Below are 16,873 nucleotides of genomic sequence, written 5' to 3' on the forward strand. Positions count from 1 at the left end.
CTGTGTTTCACAGGCCTTTGTATGAGATGTACCCGATAGGCTGTAAGAGCACTGTGGAGAGCGAGTTCCTTCTTAACTTCCCAAAGAGCTGAAAGAAAGACAGTTTGTGTCTTGTCTCCCTTTGAGGGACTGAGGCAGTGCTTTGTGCCTTCCTCCTCTACAGCATTGTAGGACATGGCTGAGAGCAGAAGTTCTAGTATGGCGAGATCAGGGCTGGAAACAAACTGCGATTCAGCTATTTGTATGATAGCTTCATCGTAGGCTGTAAGAGAACTGTGGAAAGCGTGTTCTTTCTCAGCTTACCAAAGAGCTGCAAGCAAGACAGTTTGGGGCTCGTAGCCCCTTGAGGAAACAAGGCAGTCCTTTGTGCCTTCCACCTCTAGAGCAATGTACGACTCGGCTGAGAACAGAAGTTCTAATTCAGCGAGGTCAGGTCTGGAAGGAAACTGCGTTTCAGGCCTTTGTGTGAGAGGTGACCAGTAGGCTGTAAGAGCACTGTGGAGAGTCAGTTGTTTCCCAGCTTGCCAAAGAGCTTCAAGCAAGACGGTTTGTGGCTTGTCTCCCCTTGAAGGACTGAGGCAGTGCTTTGTGCCTTCCACCTCTAGAGCAATGTAGGACACAGCTTAGAGCAGAAGTTGTAATGCAGCTAGATGAGGGCTGCAAGGAAACTGCGTTTCAGGCCTTTGTATGAGAGGTTCCCGGTATGCTGTTAGAGCACTGTGGAAAGCGAGTTGTTTCTCAGCTTCCCAAAGAGCTACAAGCAAGACAGTTTGGGGCTTGGTTCCCTTGAGAGATGGAGGCAGTGCTTTGTGCCTTCCACGTCTAGAGCAATGTGGGACACGGCTGAAAGCAGAAGTTGTAACACAGCGAGATCAGGGCTGGAAAGAAACTGCATTTCGGGCCTTTGTATGAGAGGTTGCCTGTAGGCCATAAGAGCACTGTGGAAAGCGAGCTCTGTCTCAGCTTCCCAAAGAGCTGCAGGCAAGACGACTTGGGGCTTGTCTCCCCTTCAGGGATGGAGGCACTGTGTGGTGTCTTCCACCTCTAGAGCAATGTAGAACATGCCTGAGAGCAGAAGTTCTCATGCGGCAAGATCAGGGCTGCACAGAAACTGCATTTCATGCCTTTTATGAGAGGTTCCAAGTATGCCGTAAGAACACTGTGGAAAGCGAGTTCTTTCTCAGCTTCCCAAAGAGCTGCAAGCAAGATGGTTTGTGGCTTGTCTGCCCTTGAGGGATGGAGTCCGTGCTTTGTGCCTTCCACCTCTAGAGCAATGCAGGACACCGCTTAGAGCAGACGTTCTAATGCAGCAAGATCAGGGCTGGAAAGAAACTGCGTTTCAGGCCTTTGTATGAGAGGTTCCCAGTAGGCTGTAAGAGCACTGTGGAGAGCGAGTTGTTTCTCAGTTTCACAAAGAGCTGGAAGCAAACGGTTTGTAGCTTGTCTCTCTTTGAGGGTCAGAGGCCATGCTTTGAGCCTTCCACCTCCAGAGCAATGTGGGACTCTGCTGAGAGTAGAACTTCTAACGCGGCGTGATCAGGGCTGGAAAGAAACTGCGTTTCAGGCCTTTGTATGAGAGGTTTCCGGAAGGGCATAAGAGCACTGTGGAAAGCGAAATCTTTCTCAGCTTCCAAAAAGCTGCAAGCATGACGGTTTATGGCTTGTCTCCCCTTGAGGGATGGAGGCAGTGCGTTGTGCCTTCCACCTCTAAAGCAATGTAGGACACGGCCAAGAGCAGAAGTTCTAATTGAGCGAGATCAGGGCTGTTTCTCAGGCCTTTGTATGAAAGGTTCCTGGTAGGTTGTTAGAGCTCTGTGGACAGCGATATGTTTCTCAGCTTCCCAAAGAGCTGGACGCAAAATGGTTTTTGAGTTGTCTCCCTTTGTGGGAGGGAGGAAGAGCTATGTGCCTTCCACCTCTAGAGCAATGTAGGACATGGCTGAGAGCAGAAGTTCTAATTGAGCGAGATCAGGGCTGGAAAGAATCTGCATTTCTCAGGCCTTTGTATAAGATGTTCCTGGTAGACTGTAACAGCACTGTGGAGAGCGAGTTGTTTCCCAACTTCCCAAAGAGCTGGAAGCAAGACGGTTTCGCCACACAGTTCAGGTCTCTCCGGGAGGTGGTTCTGGCGTGTCCGGCACGTGGTTCTGGCATATCCGGCAGGTGATTTTGGCGTGTATGGCAGGTAGTTGCATCGAGTCAAGCACGTGGTTCCAGAGTATTCGGCAGGTGGTTCTGGTCTGTCCGTGAGGTGGTTCCAATGTGTCCGGCAGTGAGTTAAGCTCTTTCCGGGAGGTGGTTCCGGCGTGTCCAGCAGGTGGATCTGGCACATCTGAGAAGTGATTCCCTCATGCCCGGCATGTGATTCCAGAGGGTCCATCAAGTGGTTCTGGAGTATCTGGAAGGTCATTTTGGCATGTCCAGCAAGTGGTTGCAGGGAGTTAAGCAGGTGGTTCCAGCGTGTTCATCCGGTGGTTCAGGCATGTCCAGCAGGTGGTTCTGGCGTGTTTGGCAGGTGGTTCAGGTGTGTCCAGCAGGTGGTTCAGGTCTGTCCGGGAGGTGGTTGTGGCATTTCCGGCACGTGGTTCTGGCACATCTGAGGGGTGATTCTGGCATGCCCTGGATGTGATTGCGGAGTGGCCGTCAAGTGGTTCTGGCGCATCCTGCAGGTGATTTTTGCGTGTCCGGCAGATGGGTGCGGCGTGTCAAGCAGGTGGTTCCAGCGTGTCCAGCAGGTGGTTCTGGCGTTTCCAGCAGGTGGGTCAGGTCTGTCCAGCAGGTGGTTCCGGCGTGTCCGGCGTGTCCTGCAGTGGGTTAAGCACTTTCTGGGAGGTGGTTCTGGCGTGTCTGGCAGGTGGATCTGGCACATCTGAGAGGTGGTTCCCTCATGCCCGGCATGTGATTCTGGAGGGTCCATCAAGTGGGTCTGGCTTATCTGGAAGGTCATTTTGGCGTGTCCGGCAAGTGTTTGTGGTGAGGCAAGCAGGTGGTTCCAGCATGTTTGGCAGGTGGTGCAGGTCTGTCCAGGAGGTGGTTCCGGCATGTCCGGCACCTGGTTCTGGCATATCTGAGAGGTGGTTGCTGCATGCCTGGCATCTGATTCCAGAGTGTCCGTCACGTGGTTCTGGCGTATCCGGCAGGTGATTTTGCATGTCCGGCAGGAGGTTGCGGCAAGTCAAGCATGCGGTTCTGGCATGTTCGGCAGGTGGTTCAGGTCTGTCCAGGAGGTGGTTCCGGCGTGTCCGGCACGTGGTTCTGGCATATCTGAGTGGTGGTTCCGGCATGTCTGGCACGTGGTTCCGGCATATCTGAGAGGTCGTTCCGGCATGCCTGGCATGTGATTCCAGAGTGTCCGTCAAGTGGTTCTGGCGTATCCAGCAGGTGATTTTGGTGTGTCCGGCAGGTGGTTGTGGCGAGTCAAGCAGGTGGTTCCTGCTGTTCGGCAGGTGGTTCAGGTCTGTCTGAGAGTTGGTTCCGGCGTGTCCGGCACGTGGTTCTGGCACATCTGAGAGGTGTTTCCGGCATGCTCGGCATGTGATTCCGGAGTGTCTGTCAAGTGGTTCTGGGGTATCCGGCAGGTGATTTTGGCATGTCCGGCAGGTGGTTGCTGCGAATCAAGCAGGTGGTTCCAGTGTGTTTAGCTGGTGGTTCAGGCGTGTCCAGGAGGTGGTTCAGGTCTGTCCAGGAGGTGGTTCCGGCGTGTCCGGCACATCTCACAAGTGGAGCCGGTGTGCGTGGCATGTGATTGCGGAGTGGCCGTCAAGTGGTTCTGGCGTATATGGCAGGTGATTTTGGTGTGGCCGGCAGGTGGTTCCGGCGAGTCATGCAGGTGGTTCTGCTGTGTTCGGCATGTGTTTCAGGCGTGTCCAGCAGGTGGTTCCACTCTGTCTGGGAGGTGGTTCCTGTGTGTCCGGCATGGGTTAAGCTCTTTCCGGGAAGTGATTCTGGCATGTCCGGCAGGTGGATCTGCCTCATCTGAGACGTGGTTCCCTCATTCTGTCATGTGATTCCGGAGTGTCCATCAAGTGGTTCTGGAGTATCTGTCAGGTGATTGTGGTGTGTGAAGAAGCTCAGTGCCGCGAGTCAAGCAGGTGGCTCCGGCATGTTCGGCAGGTGGTTCAGGCGTGTCCAGCAGGTGGTTCAGGTCTCTCCGTGAGGTGGTACCTGTGTGTCCGGCACGTGTCCTGGCATATCTGAGAGGTGGTTCCAGCATGCCTGGCATGTGATTCCTGAGTGTCTGTCAAGTAGGTCTGGCGTATCCGGCAGATGATTTTGGCGTGTCCAGAAGGTGGTTACGGCTAGTCAAGCAGGTGGTTGCGGCGTGTTCAGCAGATCGTTCAGGTCTGTCTGGGATGTGGTTCTGGCCTGAGAGGTGCTTCTGGCATGCCCGGCATGTGATTCCACAGTGTCCGTTAAGTGGTTCTGGCATATCCGGCAGGTGATTTTGGCGTGTCGGGCAGCTGGTTCCAGTGTGTTCGGCAGGTGGTTCAGGTCTTTCCGGCACTTGCTTCCGGTGTGTCCGGCACGTGGTTCCAGCATATCTGAGAGGTTGTTCTGGCATACCTGGCATGTGATTCCGAAGTGTCCATCAAGTGGCTCTGGTGTATCCGGCCAGTGATTTTGGCGGGTCTGGCAAGTGGTTCTGGCGTGTCCAGCAGGTGGTTCCAGCATGGTGGCAGGTGGTTCTGGCACATTTGAGAGGTGGTTCCAGCATACCCGGCATGTGGTTCCAGAGTGTCCGCCAAGTGGTTCTGGTGTATCTGGCAGGTGATTTTGGCATGTCCTGCAGGTGATTGTGGCAATTCCAGCAGGCGGTTCTGGTGTGTTCACCAGCTGGTTCAGGCGTGTGCAGCAGGTTATTCCTGCGTGTTCGGCTGGTGGTTCTGGCGTGTCCAGAAGGTGGTTCCGGCATGTCTAGCACATGGTTCTGGCACTTCTGAGAGGTGGTTCCGGCGTGCCCGGCATGAGATTCTGGAGTTTCCGTCACGTGATTCTGTCGTATCTGGCAGGTGATTTTGCCATGTCCGGCAGGTGGTTGCTGCGAGTCAAGCAGGTGGTTCTGGCATGTCCGGCATGTGGTTCTTGCTCATCTGAGAGGCGGTTCCATCATGCCTGGAATGTGATACCGGAGTGTCCGTCAAGTGGTTCTGGCATATCTGGCCGGTGATTTTGGCCTGTCCGACAGGTGGTTGCGGTGACACAAGCAGGTGGTTCCGGCATGTCCTGCAGGTGGTTCAGGCGTGTACAGCAGGTGGTTCTGGCCTTTCTGGGAGGTGGTTCCAGCGTGTCCGGCAGGTGGTTCTGGCTCATCTGAGAGGTGGTTACAACATGGCTGGTATGTGATTCCAGAGTGTCCATCAAGTGGTTCTTGCATATCCTGCAGGTGATTTTGGCGTGTCCGGCAGGTGTTTCCAGCTAGTCGAGCAGGTAGTTCCGGAGTGTTCTGCAGGTAGATCAGGCGTGTCCACCTGGTGGTTCAGGTCTCTCCAGGAGGTGGTTATGGTGTAGCCGGCATGTGGTTCTGACTCATCTGAGAGGTGGTTCCGGCATGCGTGGCATGTGATTGCGGAGTGGCCATCAAGTGGTTCTGGCATATCCGGCAGGTGATTTTGGTGTGTCTGGCAGGTGAGTCAGGCAAGTAGTGCAGGTGGTTCTGATGTGTTTGGCATGTGGTTCAGGCGTGTCCAGCAGGTGGTTCCGGTCTGTCCAGGAGGTGGTTCTGGCGTGTCCGGCAGTGGGTTAAGCTCTTTCCAGAGGTGGTTCTGGCATGTCCGGCAGGTGGGTATGGGACATCTGAGAGGTGGTTCCCTCATGCCCGGCATGTGATTCCAGAGTGTCCATCAAGTGGTTCTGGCATATCCGGCAGGTGGTTTTGGCGTGTCTGGCAGGTGGTTGCGAGGAGTCAAGCAGGTGGTTCCTGCTGTTCGGCAGGTGGTTCAGGTCTGTCTGAGAGTTGGTTCCGGCGTGTCCAGCACATGGTTCTGGCATATCTGAGAGGTGTTTCTGGCATGCCCAGCATGTGATTCCGGAGTGTCCGTCAAGTGGTTCTGGCATATCCAGCTGGTGATTTTGGCATGTCCGGCAGGTGGTTGCCGTGAGTGAAGCAGGTGGTTCCAGCGTGTTCGGCATGTGGTTCAGGTGTGTCGAGCAGATGGTTCAGGTCTGTGCGGGTTGTGGTTCCAGCGTGTCCTGCGCATGGTTCTGGCATTTCTGAGAGGTGGTTTAGGCATTCCATCATGTGATTCCGGAGTGTCTGTTAAGTGGTTCTGGCGTATGCAGCAGGTGATTTTGGCGTGTCCGGCAGGTGGTTGCGGCGAGTCAAGCAGGTGGTTCCGGCGTGTTCGGCACCTGGTTCTGGCATGTCTTGCAGGTGGTTCAGACGTCCGGCACCTGGTCTTGGTGTGTGCTCCACCTGTTTCTGGTGTATCCGGGAGGTGGTTCTCACAAGAGTGGCAGGTGGTCCAGGCGTGTCCAGCAGGTGGTTGGCATGTCAGGAACCTGATTCTGTCCTGTTCTGGACCTGTTTCTGATCTATCTGTCCCATGCTTCCGGTGTGTTCGGCACATGGTTATGGCGTATTCAGCAGATGGCTTCAGCATACCGGGCGCCTGGTTCTGGTGTATCTGCCAGTTGGTTCCATGGTGTCTGGCAGGTGGTTCCTGTGTGTTTGGCATGTGGTTCTGGTACACCCTGAAGGTGGTTCCGGATTGTCTGGCAGGTGGCTACCATGTGTCCAGAACCTGATTCCTTTGTGTGCTGTTGGTGCTTTCAGAGTGATCAGGTGTTGGTTCCGGCATGTCTGGCAGTTGGTTCCTGCATGTCCGTTGGGTGATTCTGGCACGTCCAGCATGTTGATTCAGGCTTTTCCAGAAATTGATTCTGGTTATCCAGGACTTGGTTCCAGTGTATCCGTCAGGTGATCTTGCCATGTCCCAGGTTGTTCTGGCATGTTAGGCTGGTGGTTTCGGCTTGTCTTGGATGTGTTTGTGGTGTGTCCGGCACCTGGTTCTGGCATATTCGGCAGGTGGTTTCACTGTATCTGGCACCTGGTTCTGGCATATCCAATAGCTGGTTCTGAAGTGTCTGGCAGGTGGTTCCTGTGTGTCTGGCATGTGGTTCCGGTACATTGGGAAGATGGTTCCAGCCTGTCCGTTGAGTGCTTGTGGCATGGCTTGGAGTTGGTTCTGAGTGTCAGAGTGATGGTTCCAGTGTGTCCGGTGGGTGGTTCCAGGTGGTTCTGGCATGTCCGGCAGGTGGCTACCGTGTGTCCGGGATGTGATTCAGTCGTGTGCAGATAGTGGTTTCAGATTGTCCAGGTGTAGGTTCTGGCATGTCTGGCTTTGGTTCCCACATGTCCGTTGGTTGAGTCCTGTGTTTCTGGCAGGTTGTTCTGGACTTTTCTGGGAAGTGGTTCTGGTGTATCAGGACCTGGTTCTGGTGTATCTGGCAGGTGATTTTGGTGTTTCTGGCAGGTTGTTCTGGCGTGTTAGGCTGGTGGTTCCAGCTTGTATGACAGGTGTTTGTGGCATGTCTGGCACCTGGTTCTGATGTATTCGACAGGAGATTTCAGTGTATCTGTCACCTGGTTGCAGCATATCCAACAGGTGTTTCCAAAGTGTCTGGAATGTGGTTCTGCTACGTTTGGAAAATGGGTCCGGTATTTCTGTTGTGTGCTGCCGGCATGTCCAAGAGAAGGTCATGCCATGTCAGAATCATTGTTCCACTGTGTCTGGCAGGTGGTTCCAGGCGGTTCTGGTGTGTACAGTGGGTGCTTCTGGTGTGTCTGGTGGGTCGTTCTGGCATGACTGTGTGGTGGTTAGAAAGTGTGCAGTTTTGGCATGTCCCTCTGGGTTTTCCAGCCTCTAAGGGGCATGGGTCCTTTGTATAAGTCAGGTGAGTTCTTTCTCAGCTTCCTAAAGAGCTGGAAGCAAGACGGTTTGCAGCTTGTCTCCCCTTGAGAAATGGAGGCAGTACTTTGTGCCCTCAACCTCTAGAGAAAGGTAGGGCAGGGCTGAGAGCAAAGGGGCCTTTGTTCCATAGGTGCTTTCTGACACCCTTCAGGGGTGGAGCCAATGCCTTGTGCCTTCCACCTCTAGAGCAATGGAGGGCACGGCTGAGAGCAAAGGGGCTTTTCTGACATAGGTGCTTTCTGACACTCTCTCCACCAGTGCACAACGGTGGTTGGCAAAAAGCCTATTGTCCGTCTCCTCCTAAGCATGTGGAAGCACAATCATCCGGGCCTCGTCCCATTGCTTAAGGGCAAGATGTAGGCATTTCGTCTAAGCCGGGTTGCCAAGGTGGAAATGTGGCAGAAGCAGAAGTTCAAAATTGGCGACTTAAGGGCTGGAAAGAAATGGCTTTCAACTGCTTTTGTATGAGATGTTGCCAGGATGCTGTAAGAGCACTGTGGAAAGTGAGTTCTTTCTCAGCTTCATAAAGAGCTGGAAGCAAGACGGTTTGTGGCTTGTCTCCCCTTGAGGGGTGGAGCCAGAGCCAGTGCCTTGTGACTTCCACCTCTAGAGCAATGTAGGGCACGGCTGAGAGCAAAGGGGCCTTGTTGACATAGGTGCTTTCTAACACTCTCTCCACCAGTGCACAATGGTGGTTGGTAAAAAACCTATTGTCCATCTCCTCCTAAGCATGTGGAAGCACAATCATTTGTGCCTTGGCCCAGTTGCTTAAGGGGAAGATGTAGGCATTTTGTCTGAGCCGGGTTGGCAAGGTGCAATTGTCGCAGAAGCAGAAGTTCTCAAGCAATGAATTAAGGGCTCTAAAGAAACAGCGTTGCAGCTTCCTTTGTATGAGATGTTCCTGGTATGCTCTAAGAGCACTTTGCAAAGTGAATTCTTGCTCAGCTTCCTAATGAGCTGGAAGAAAGATGGATTGTGGCTCGTCTCCCCTTGAGGGATGGAGGCAGGGCTTTGTGCCTTCCATCTCTACAGCAACATAAGACATGGCTGAGAGCAAACTTGATCTTTCTGACATAGGTGCTTTCTGACACTCTCTCAACCAATGCACAATGGTGGTAGGAGAGGTAGCCAGTATGCTGTAAGAGCACTGTGGAAAGTGAGTGCTTTATTAACTACTAAAGATCAGTTGGTTAAAATCCTACTGCCTCTCTCCTCCTAAGCATGTGGAAGGACAATCATTCATGCCTCAGGCGAATGATTCTGGCCGGACAGGTCTGACCCACCTGCCTGACACTCTGGAACCAACTGTCAGACACTTTGGAACCATCATCTAGAAACTTTGGAAACACGACAATAAGGGCCAGTACAAGCCAAAAGCACTTGCAGGACATGCCAGAACCACATGACACACATGCCAAAATCACCTGCTGAATACACCAGGGACACTTGAGGGACACTCCAGAAGCACATGCCGGACATACTGGAACCACCTCTCAAATATGCCAGAACCAACTACCAAACACGCTGGAACCAACACCTGGACTCTCTGAAATCACCCACGGCACATGACAAAATTGGATTCCAGACAGATGGCAGCCACCTGCCAGGCACGCTGGAACCACCTGCTTGACTCACCACAACCACATGGTGGACATGCCAAAATCACCTGCCAGATATGCCAGAACCACGTGTCGGACACTCCACAATCACATGCAGGGCATACCGGAACCACCTCTCAGATATGCCAGAATCACATGCCGTACATGCTGGAAACACCTCCTGGACAGACCTGAACCACCTGCTGTAACACACCTGAACCACCACCCGAACAGGCCGGAACCACCTGCTTGACTCGCTGGAACCACCTGCCGGACACGCCAAAATCACCTGCCAGATATGCCAGAACCACTTGACGGACACTCCGGAATCATATATCAGAACCACATCTCAGATATGCCAGAACCACGTGCTGGACACACCGGAACCACCTGTTTGACTCACCACAACCACCTCCGGACATGCCAAAATCACCTGCCGGATACGCCAAAACCACTGGACGGACACTCTGGAATCACATGAGAGGCATGCCGTAACCACCTCTCAGATATGCCAGAACCACGTGCTGGGCACGCCAGAACCCCCTCCCGGACAGACCTGAACCACCTGCTGGACATGCCTGAACCATCTTCTGAAAATCCCACAACCACCTGCTCGACTCACCGCAACCACCTGCCAGACATGATGAAATCTCCTACTGGATACGCCAGAACCACTGGATGGACACTCCGGAATCACATGTTGGGCATGCCAGAACCACCTCTCAGATGTGCCAGAACCACGTGCCGGACACGCCGGAACCCCCTGCTGGTCAGACCTAAACCACATGCTCGACACGCCTGAACCACCTGCCAAATACGCAGGAACTACTTGCTTGACTCGCCGCAACCACCTGCCAGACACACCAAAATCACCTGCTGGATATGCCAGAACCACTTGATGGACACTCTGGAATCACATGCCGAGCATGCTGGAACCAGCTCTCAGATACGCCACAACCACGTGCCGGACATGCTGGGACCACCTTCTTGACTTGCCCCCAACCACCTGCCAGACACCCCAACATCACCTGCCGGATATGCCAGAACCACTTGACGGACACTCTGGAATCACATGCCAGGCATTCCGGAACCACCTGCCGGACACGCCAAAATCACCTGCCGGATACCCCAGAACCACTTGACGGACACTCTGGAATCACATGCTGGGAATTCCGGAACCAGATATTCCAGAACCACGTGCTGAACACACTGGAATGCCCTCTCTGACCGACCTGAACCACCAGCTGGACACGCCTGAACCACCTGCTGAACATGCCAGAACAACCTTCTTGACTCACCAGAGCCACCTGCTGGACACGCCAAAATCAACTGGTGGTTAAGGTGGAACCAGGCCACTTGGTTGCCGGAAAAACCTGACATCCATGCCAGAACCTCCTGCGGGCCACTCTGGAACCACTACACAGACATGAGGGAAAGACCCACCAGACACTCTGGAAGCACCCACCGGACACGGCAGAACCACCTGGAACCACCTGCTGGACACACTGGAACCATCACTCTGACATGCCAGAACTGACTCCCAGCCATGCCACAACCACTCAACGGACAGGCCGGGACCATTTTCCGAATGTACTGGAACCACATGCCAGACACACAGGAACCAGCTGCCAGACACTTCGGAACCAGCTGTTGGATATGCTGGAACCAGGTGCCAGATACAGTGAAACCACCTGCCAAATATGCCAGAACCAGGTGTCGGACACGCCACAAACACCTGCAAGACAAGCCAAAACCACAAACTTAACACGCCGGAACAACCTGTTGGACATGCCAAAATCACCTGCTGGATACACCGGAAACAGGTCCTGGATACACCAGAACCCATTTCCGGAAAAGCCTGGATCAACATGCCGGACATGCCGCAATCACCAACTGGACATGCGGGAACCAATTGCCAGACACGCCGGAACCAACACCTGGACACTCTGAAAGCACCAATGGCACATGAAGGAATCAGGTTCCGGACACACGGTAGCCACCTGCCGGACACGCTGGAACCACCTTCAGGGCATAACTGAACCACATGCCAAACACACAGGAACCACCTGCCTGACACCATGGAGCAACTGTCAGATATGCCGTAACCAGGTGCCCGGTATGCTGAAGCCACCTGCCGAGTACGCCAGAACCATGTGCCAGACACGCCAGAACCACGTGACTGATCCATCTGAAACAGGTCCTGCACAGGCCAGAACCAGGTGCTCGACATGCCAGGACCACCTGCTGGACACGCCTGGACCACCTGCCACTCTTGTGAGAAGCACGTCCCAGATACACCAGAAACAGGTGTAGCACACACCAAATCCAGGTGCCGGACACGACTGAACCACCTGCCAGACATGCCAGAACCAGGTGCCGGACATGCTGGAACCACCTGCTGGACACATTGAAATCACCTGCCGGTTACGCCAGAACCATGTGCTGCACACGCCAGAATCACCTACCAGACACGCCGGCATCACCTGTTGGATACGCTGGAACCAGGTGCCTGATTCGTTGAAACTACCTGCCAGACATGCCAGAACCAGGTTTCGGACATGCCTGGAAAACCCACAGGACACGGCGAAATCACCTGCATGATACCCCTAACCATTTGCCACACAGAAGGGAACCACCTGCCGGAAACGCCGGAGCCACGTGCCAGATATGACAAAAACAGTCGCAGCACATGCTGGAACCAGGCGCCCCACACGACTGATCCACCTGCCGGACAAGACTGAACCATCTGCTGCACATGCTGAAAACACCTTCCAGATGTGCCAGAACCACTTGACGGACACTCCATAACCAGCTACATGACACGCAAAAATCACCTGCCAGATACACTGGAACCAGGCCCCTTAGTTGCTGGGAAACCCCAGTCTCACATGTCGGAACCACAGGCTGCACACGCTGGTTCTGGCGTATTCGGCAGGTGGTTTCAGTGTATCTGGCACCTAGTTCCGGCATATCCAACAGGTGGTTCCAAATTGTCTGGCAGGTGGTTCCGGTGTGTCTGGCACATTTGAAAGATGGTTCCGGACTGTCCAGTAAGTGCTTCCGGCATGTCAATGAGTTGGTTCTGGCGTGTCAGAGTGATGGTTCCAGTGTGTCTGGTGGGTGGTTCCAGGTGGTCCTGGCGTGTCCAGTGGGTGCTTCCGGTGTGTCTGGTGGGTCTTTCCGCATGTCTGTGTGGTGGTGCCAGAGTGTCCGGTGGGTGGTTCCGGCATGGATGTGGGGTTTTTCCAGCGTCCAAGTGGCCTGGTTCCAGCTTATCAGGCAGGTGATATTGGCATGTCTGGCAGGTGGTTGCGCCGAGTCAAGCAGGTGGTTCAGGCGTGTCCAGCAGGTGGTTCAGGTCTGTCCGGGTGGTGGTTTCAGTGTGTCTGGCATGTGGTTCTGGCATATCTGAGAGGTGGCTCTGGCATGCCCAGCATGTGATTCTGGAGTGTCCATCAAGTGGTTCTGGTGTATCTGGCAGGTGATTTTGGCATGTCCGGCAGGTGGTTGCAGCGAGTCAAGCAGGTGTTTGTGGTGTGTTCGGCAGGTGGTTCAGGCATGTCCAGCAGGTGGTCAGTTCTGCGCGTGAGGGGGTTCCTTCGTGTCCAGCACTTGGTTCTGGCATATCTGAGAGGTGGTTCCTGCATGCCCGGCATGTGATTCTGGAGTTTCCATCAAGTGGTTCTGGCATATCCGGCAGGTGATTTTGGCATGTCCGGCAGGTAGTTGTGGCGAGTCAAGCAGGTTGTTCCGGCATGTTCAGCAGATGGTTCAGGCGTGTCAAGCAAGTGGTTCAGGTCTGTCCGGGAGGTGGTTACAGAATGCCCGGCATGTGGTTCTGGCACATCTGAGAGGTGGTTCCATCATGCCCGGCATGTGATTCTGGAGTGTTGTCAAGTGGTTCTGGCATATCCGGCAGGTAATTTTGGCATGTCTGGCAGGTGGTTGTGGTGACTCAAGCAGGTGGTTCCGGTGTGTTCAGCAGGTGGTTCAGGTCTGTCTGGGAGGTGGTTCTGGCATGTCAGGCACGTGGTTCTGGCATATCTGACATGTGGTTCTGCAACACCTACACCACCCACAAGACATGCCTGAGTCACACATCAGCTACAGCTGAGACACGTGTCCACCACATCTGTGTCACCTGTCAGCCACAACTGAAGCACATGCCAGACATGCCTGAATGACCTGTGAGCCATACATGTGTCACGTTTCAGCCACTCCTGAACCAGATGTCAGCCATGCCTGAGTCACATGTGAGCCGGGGCTGAAGAACATGCCACACAAGTAGCCTGAATCACATTGGAACGACGCATGATTCACATTGCAGCCACACCTGAGCCACATGTCAGCCAGGCCTGAGTCACATATCACCAACACCCGGCATGTTTCACACATGCCTGAGTCCCTCGTCAGCCATGCCTGAACTGCCAGTCACCCATGCGTGAACATCACATCAGCCACACCTGAACAAAATGCGTGCCATGCCTCAGACACATGTCAGAAATGTCTGAGTCTCGTGTCAGCCATGCCTGAGCCACATGCCAACAATGCCAGAGCCATGTGTGAGCAATGCCGGTGCCACGTCACAGCCATGCATGAGCCTCACCTGAGACATGTGTTGCCATGTGTGACAAAATCCTGAATAATATGTCAGCCACACCTGACCCCAGTCTGAGTAATATCTGAACTAGGTGTGAGCAACACCTGAGTGTCTCCACAGCCATGCATGAGCCACAGCTGAGCCATGTGGGAGCCATGAGTGACCAAACCATGAATCATGTGCCAGTCACATGTGAGCCAGTTCTGTGGCACGACTGCATCACGTGTGAGATATAGATGAGCTCTGCCTGAACCACGTGTGAACCATGCCTAAATCACGTGTGAAAGTCTCCTCCACCATATGCAACCCACACGAGTCGTGTGTTAGCCACGCCTGAATTAAACCTGACCGATGTGTGAGCCACACCGGAACCATGCATGAACCACATGTGAGACACGCTTGAACCACATATGACCCACAGGTGAAACATGTGATCGATGCTTGAACCACACATGAACCACAAGAGAGCCACAGATGAAACACAGCTGAGCCATGCGTGAGCAATGTGGCAGCCATGATTGAGTATGTGGGAGCCACGTTTCAGCAACGTGGGAGCCACATCTGTGCAGCATGTCACACACACGTGACCACATGTCTGCCACACATGGATAAGGTGCGATGAATGCCTGAGTCACATGTGAGGGATGCCTGAGTCTCGTGTCAGCCACGCCTGAGCCATGTGCCAACAACGCCAGAGCCACGTGTGAGCTATGCCGGAGCAACGCCCCAGCCATACCTGAGCCTAACCTGAGACATATGTTAGCCATGTGTGACACACTCCTGAATCATGTGTCAGCCACACCTGACCCCGGTCTGAGGAACACCTGAAATACGTGTGAGCCATGGCTGAGCCAAGGCTTTACCACCTGTGAGCCACGCCTGAATCTAAGTCAGTCATTGTTGGCACGTGGCTCATGCATGCCTCAGCTGTGTTTCATGTTTGGCTCACCTGAGGTGCATGTGTGGTTCAAGCATCGAACATGTGTGCCTCCCATGTGGTTCAGCTGTGGTTCAAGATGTGGTTCAGATGTGGTTGAAGGGTGCCTCACGTGTGTTTCATGAATGGTTCAGGTGTGGCCCACATATGGTTCAGGTGCAGCTCAGCCATGGCTCACACGTAATGCCTGCACGCCGCAGAATTGGGTCACATGCGGCTGACCCACGATTCAGGCGTTTGTCATGCATGGCTCACACATGGCTCAGGTGTGGCTCATGCATGGCTGTGGTGCTGCTCAGGCCTGGCTCACACTTGTATGTGGCATGGTAGGAACGTGGTTTAGGCATGGCAGGCAAGTGGCTCCAGCGTGGATGACATGTGCTTCAAGTCAGACTGGCATGTGATTCAAGTGTGATGGTCACTTGCTTCATGCGTGGCTCACACGTGACTTTGGCATGGCTGAGATGTGACTAAGGTGTGGCTCAGACGTTTTTCAGGCATGGCTGACACATGACTCAGGTGAGGCAGCCATGTGACACAGGCAGGCCTGACACATCACGCAGGTGTGGTTTGCACCTCGTTCATGCACGGCCTTCACGTGGCTCAGGAGTGGCTGGTGCGTGTTTCACGCATGAGTGCGAGGTTTTTCAGGTATGGCTGACACATGACCCAGGCATGGCTATGTGACTAAGTCATTCATAGCACATTATCCATGCATGGCAGACATGTGCTTCATGCATGGGTTGCATGTCAATCATGTGTGGATCACAGGTGACTCCCTCACTGCTGACACATGGTTCCCACCTACTGAGACGTGGGTGGCACGTGGCTCACGCATGGCCCAGCCATGTTTCACATGTGGCTCCCAAGTGGTTCAAGTGTGGTTCAAGCATTGAACATGTGTGCTTCACACGTGGTTCCCATGTGATTAAAATGTGTCACATATTGTTCAGTTATTGTTCAGGTGTGGCTCACAAATGTTTCAGGTGTAACCCAGGTGTGCCTCACACATGGCTCATGTGGGTTTCATGTATGGTCCAGGAGTGTTTCACCCATGATTCAAGCGTGGCTCCCACGTGATGCAGGCATGGCTCCTCCGTGGCTAACATTTAGTTCAGACGAGCCTCAGACCATGGTCTGGTTTGGCTGACACATGATACGGGAATTTGTCACACGTGGCTAACACACGTCTCAGGTGAGGCTCAGGCATGGCTGCCTCCTGGCTCCAGTATTGCTCACCCTTGGCTCTGGCATGCTTGGCACGTGGCTCAGCTCTGGCTGACACGAGACTCAGGCATTTGTGACGTGTGTTTCTGCCATGTGATTCAGGTGAATCTGACATGGCTTCCAGTGGTTTGTGATGCTTCGTTCAGGCCGCAGTGACACGTGATTGCTGTGTTTCTGACACTTGGTGTGTCGCAGTTGACACATGGCTCAGGCATGGCTGACCTGTGGTTCAGATGTGGGTGACAGGTGATTCAGCTGTGGCTGGCACTTTACTCATGCGGGGCTGACACATGAGTCAGGCATGGCTGACATGTGACTCAGGCATTCATCGAACATTATCCATGCATGGCAGGCATGTGGTCACATGTGGGAGATGTTGTACAGGTGTGGCTCCCGCCTAGCTGAAACGTGGCTCCCACATAGTCAGTCATTGTTGGCACGTGGCTCATGCATGCCTCAGCTGTGTTTCATGTGTGGCTCACCTGTGGTTCATGTGTGGTTCAAGCATCGAAAATGTGTGCCTCCCATGTGGTTCAGCTGTGGTTCAAGATGTGGTTCAGATGTGGTTGAAGGGTGCCTCATGTGTGGTTCATGCATGGTT

This window comes from Equus przewalskii, chromosome X, assembly GCF_037783145.1.
Source record: "Equus przewalskii isolate Varuska chromosome X, EquPr2, whole genome shotgun sequence".
Taxonomy (NCBI): domain Eukaryota; kingdom Metazoa; phylum Chordata; class Mammalia; order Perissodactyla; family Equidae; genus Equus; species Equus przewalskii.